Raw genomic sequence first — 6,054 nt, 5'->3', positions numbered from 1 at the left:
AAATGGCAAAAGTTGGAAAATTAGAGGCTTTGAAAGTTTAGAAGTTTGACCGAGAGTTGACTTTATGGTTATCCGGCTCGGATTGTGGTTCCAGGAGTTGGAGTACGTCTGTTGTATCATTTATGACTTGTGTGCAAAATTTGAGGTCAATTGGACTTGATTTGATATGTTTCGACATCAATTATAGAAGTTGGAATTCTGTAGTTTGTGTTAGGCTTGAATTGGGATGCGATTCATGTTTTCGATCTTGTTTGATGTGAATTGAGGGCTCGACTAAGTTTGCATCGTGTTTTAGGACTTGCTAGTATATTTGGTTGAGATCCCGAGGACCTCGGGAGTGATTGAACTCGAGATCGGATTAGAATTTTGGAATTTTTGAAGGCTAGTGTGTTCTGGTCTGGTGCGACCGCACCTGCGATGGAATGGATGCAGGTGTAGAGCCACAAGTGTGGAGCCGCAGAAGTTGCCCAATGGCCGCAGATACGGTTCTAGGCAAAGTGAGGTTTTGCACAGGTGCGAGGGAAATTTTCGCACCTGCAATCTCGCAGATACGGAGGCTGGTCGCAGAAGCGAAGAGGGGCTTGGAGTCACTGGTCAGCAGAAGTGGATGGACTTACGCAGATGCGCACTTGCAGGAGTGGGATTTGGGACCGCAGAAGCGGTTGGTTGGCCCTTAAGTGACCTCCACAGATGCAGATTTTTGACCGCAAAAGCGGTACCGCAGAAGAAAATTTTTGGACCGCAGAAGCGGGATCTCTCGGCAGTGTTTAAATCTGAAGGGTTTCATGATTTTATCATTTTTTATTTTGCAAACTCGGACTAAGGCGATTTTTGACAGGATTTTAAAAGGGATTCTTGAGGTAAGTCACTTGTGATCATTTTTATTCAATAATCTTGATTCCCCATTGAATTTCCCACCTAGTTTGTGTGTTTTTGAGGTGGAATTTAGAAGTTTGACGCTAGGGATTTGGAGAGTTTAATTTGGGAATTGGGTAAATTTGGTATGATTAGACTCGTGGTTGAATGGGCTTCCGAAATTTATGACTTTTATTGGATTCCGAGACGTGGGCCTGGGGGCCGATTTTTTAGTCGACTTTTTGACATGGGCCTGGGACCCACAAAGGTCGTATTACATGTGGAATTATTTGCTTCATTTTCCATTTTCTACTCAGTCAAAACTATTATTTGCATATTACATCTTAGTCTCTGTTATCCTTTATTAACATATTATATCATCATTGTTTGGGCGGATTATCATAATTTCTGTGAGCAAGAGAGATTGGAGAGATTAATGACTGAGTGAGGTTGAGGGTCTATTGTAAGAGATAATCATGGGATCGGGCTGCACGCCACAGCGGACTTTTTTGATTCATGCCAGGATTTGGCTTATTATAGCGCTTGGGCTAGATCGGCCCCTCCGGAGTATGCACATCTACAGTGGGCGCAATGCTTGCAGTTATTTATATTTGGGTTGCATCTGCCCTGATTTATTTGCATTTGGGCTGGATCTGCCCTGGGTTAGATCTGCCCTGTTCTGTGTAAAGTTTTATTGCAAAACCTGAAAGCATGTCTAAATTCTTGTACCTTTACTTGTAGATTATGAATTTCTGAGATATCACTGTCATAGTTTTCATAATTTCCATACTGTTAATAATGCATGTGGACTCTAATACATTAACTCGTCACTGCTTTCAATCAAAAGGTTAGATTTGTTACTTATTGAGTTAGTTGTACTCATGCTACACCCTGCACCTCATGTGCAGATCCAGGTGTTTTCGGTCACAGCGGTTGCTGATTCACATAGTTCAGACATCCGGAGATCATCGAGGTAGCTGCTTGGCGTCCGCGGACCTTGACTCTCCTCCCCTATCTTTAAGATTATTTATTCAGTTCTACTTTCTAGACAATGTACCAGACTATGTCATTATGTAGATGCTCATGCACTCAGTGACACCCCGATTTTTGGGAAAACTTATGTATTAAGTTATGATATTCTAAACTGTTTTATGAGATTTTTATTTATTTAAATTTCTAGTATATTTCAAAGCCGAAAGTGTTGGGAATATTTGAGTAGTCGGCTTGCCTAGTACTATGATAGGCACCATCATGACAGGTTGGGCTTTGGGTCGTGATAAGTTGGTATCAGAGCCTAGGTTACATAGGTCTCACGAGTCATGAGCAGGTTTAGTTGAGTCTTGCAAATTGGTATGGAGATGTCTGTACTTATCTTCGAGAGGCTGCCGAACCCTTAGGAAACTTCACATTCTTGTATTCTTGTCGTGCCAATTTGTTGATTCTGGAAACTAAACTTATGTTATTCTATTCTCTCACAGATGGTGAGGACACGTGCTACCGGGCAGTACGGACAGCCACCAGTACCACCAGCTAGGGCCATGAGAGGCCGGGGTTATGGTAGGGGCCGCGGTAGGGGCATAGGTGCAGCTTATACAACAGCTAGAGCAGCACCTGCAGATCCACCAGTTGCCCCAGCTCAGGAGCAGGTTCCAGATGTGGTTGAAATGGGCTCAACTCAGGCACTAGTTGTACCCTTTGTGATTCCATGCGTTCAGGAGGCTTTTGGTTCAGATTTTGACTGTGTGCACTAGCCTTGCTCAGGCGGTTTCTATTCAGACCACGCCAGCCACTTCTCAGGCCGACAGAGGTACTCAGACTCCCACCGCCCATACTTCAGAGCTAGTGATGCAAGGACTTCAGACATCGAGGGTACTACCGGCTCAACTGGTTGTAGTTTCTCAGGCCCAAGTGGGTCCTGTTATGACTGATGATAAGCAAAGGAGACTAGAGAGATTTGGGAGGCTCTAGCCTCCATCATTCAGTGGGGCTGAGTCAGAGGATGCCCAGTACTTCTTGGATAGGTGCCAGCGGATCTTTCGCACGACAGGTATGGCCCTGATCTTGGAGAAGTTTGTGCCACAGACCCACATGGAGGAGCTACATAGGCAGTTCGAGCAGCTACGTCAGGATGACATGTCTGTGACCCAGTATGAGATGAGGTTTTCTAAAATGGCTCGTCATGCAGTTTGGTTGGTTCCCACTAAAAGGGAGAGGATTAGGAGGTTCATTGATGGCCTATACTATCAGTACTGTTTTGTTATGACTCAGGAGAGTGTATCAGGTGCTACATTCGATGAGGTGGTTGATATTGCTCAGCGACTGGAGATGGTTTGTAGCTAGGAGCGTGAGGAGAAGGAGGCCAAGATTCCTCGTGGTTTGGGTGATTTCAGTGGTGTTCCTTCTAGGGGACCGCCCTACCACGACAGGGGTCGTCTTTATAGTCCCTCTCAGATTTATCGTCTAGTTCATCGTGGTGCATCATCTAGCCATAGTTCTTTTAGTGCTAGATCGGGTCAGTAATCTCTCAGTGCTCTCCCAGATCAGAGTTCATCTCGTGCACCTTCATTTTAGGGTTCACCTGCACCAGGTTCCTCTGGTAGTTATTCTGGTTCTTGAGGTCCGCCTTAGTATTTGCCACCAATTTTCGAGAGTGGATATTTCGAGTGTGGAGAGTTGGGTCATGTGTAGAAGTTTTTCCCCTTCCTTATGGGAGGTCCAGCTCAGCAGAGGAGTCAGTCCACGACTTCAACACCAGTTACTTCACCACTCGCCCAGCCAGCTCGGGGTGGGGCTCAGGCAGCTAGGGGTCTCCCTAGAAGGGGAGGCCGATCAGGTGGCGGTCAGGCCCGATTCTATGCTATTCCTGCTAGGCCAGATGTTGTCGCTTCAGACACAGTGATCACAGGTATTGTCTCAGTATGCCACAGGGATGCTTCTGTATTATTTGATCCCGGTTCCACTTATTCGTATGTATTATCATATTTTGCTCGTTATCTGGAGATGTCCCGTGAGTCCTTATTTTCATATGTTCATGTGTCTACGCCAGTGGGCGATACTATTGTTATGGATTATTTATATTGGTCGTGTGTAGTGGCTATTGGGGGATTGGAGACTAGATTTGATCTCTTATTGCTTAGTATGGTCGATTTTGACGTGATCTTGGGTATGGATTGGCTATCCCCATGTCATGCTATTATGGATTGTCACGCTAAGATCGTGACATTGACAATGGAGGGATTGTCGAGGATCGAGTGGAGAGGTTCTATAGATTATGTTCCCAGCAGGGTGATTTCTTATCTGAAGGCCCAACAGATGGTTGAGAAGGGGTGTCTGTCATATTTGGCCTTTGTGAGGGATGTTGGTGCTGATACTCCTACTATTGATTCTGCTCAATTAGTGTAAGACTTTATGAATGTGTTTCCTACAGACATGCCACGCGACAAGAATATTGATTTGGTATTGACTTGGTGCCGGGCACTCAGCCCATTTCTATTCCTCCGTATCGTATGACACCAACTGAATTGAAGGAATTGAAAGAGCAGCTTCATGAGCTTCTTGATAAGGGGTTTATTAGGCCTAGTGTGTCGCCTTGGGGTGCACCGGTCTTGTTTGTGAAGAAGAAGGATAGTATTATGCGGATATGCATCGACTATAAGCAGTTGAATAAAGTTACCATCAAGAACAAGCATCCTTTCCCGCGCATCGATGAACTATTCGACCAGCCTTAGGGAGTGAGGGTGTTCTCTAAGATTTATTTGAGGTCTGGGTATCATCAATTGAAGATTCGGGACTCGGATATTCTAAGACTGCATTCAGGACCCGTTATGGTCACTATGAATTCTTTGTGATGTCTTTTGGGCTGACCAACGCCCCAACAACATTCATGCATCTGATGAACAATGTATTTGAGCCATATCTGGACTCATTTGTCATAGTATTCATTGATGATATCCTGGTGTACTCACGTAGCCAGAAGGAGCATGCCCAACATTTGAGGTTTGTGTTGCAGCGGCTAAGGGAGGAGAAGCTTTATGCCAAGTTCTCCAAGTATGATTTTTGGCTTAGTTCAGTGGTGTCCAGTGAGGGGATTAAGGTGGATCCAAAGAAGACAGAGGCGGTTCAGAGTTGGCCCAGACCGTCCTCAGCTACTGAAGCTTTCTCGGTCTGACCGGTTATTATCATTGTTTTGTGGAGGGCTTCTCGACTATTGCATCGCCTTTGACCAAATTGAACTAGAAGGGTGCTCCTTTCAGGTTGTGCAATAAGTGTGAGCAGAGCTTTCAGAATCTCAAGACTGCCTTGACCACAGCTCCGGTTCTAGTTTTGCCTTCAGCGTCAGGCTCTTATATAATGTATTGTGATGCTTCTCGGATTGGAATTGGGTGTGTATTAATCTAGGCGGGTAGAGTGATTGCTTATACTTCATGTCAGTTGAATCCTCATAAGAAGAACTACCATGTTCATGATTTGGAATTGGCTGCCATCGTTCATGCGTTGAAGATTTGGAGGCATTATCTCTACGGTGTGTCTTCTGAGGTATTTATGGATCATTGGAGTCTCCATCACTTGTCCAAACAAAGGATCTAATTTGAGGTAGCGGAGATGGTTGGAGCTGCTAAAGGACTATGATATTACCATTCTGTATCATCTTGGGAAGGCCAATATGGTGGCCTAAGCCTTGAGTAGTAAGGCAGTGAGTATGGGAAGCTTTGCATTTATTCCTATTGGTGAGAGACCCCTCGCAATTGATGTTCAGGCCTTGGCCAACCAATTCATGAGATTAGATATTTCGGAGCACAATCGGGTTCTAGCTTGTGTGGTTTCTCGATCTTCCTTATATGATCACATTAGAGAGCGCCAGTTTGATGATCCCCATTTGCTTATCCTTAAGGACACGATTCAACACGGATATGCCAAGGATGTTACTATTGGGGATGATGCGGTGTTTAGGATGCAGGATCGGATTTGTGTGCCTAATGTAAATGAGTTACGTGAGTTGATTCTTGAGGAGACCCACAGTTCGCGATATTCCATTCACCCGGTGTCGTGAAGATGTACCAAGACTTGAGGCAGCACTATTGGTGGAGGAGGATTAAGAAGGATATAGTGGGGTTTGTAGCTCGGTGCCTAAATTTTCAGCAGCTGAAGTATGAGCATCAGAGACCGGGCGAATTGCTTCAGAGGCTTGAGATTCCAGAG

The sequence above is a fragment of the Nicotiana tabacum genome, chromosome 19, assembly GCF_000715075.1.
Source record: "Nicotiana tabacum cultivar K326 chromosome 19, ASM71507v2, whole genome shotgun sequence".
NCBI lineage: Eukaryota > Viridiplantae > Streptophyta > Magnoliopsida > Solanales > Solanaceae > Nicotiana > Nicotiana tabacum.
Note: the sequence above shows the minus strand (reverse complement) of the source record.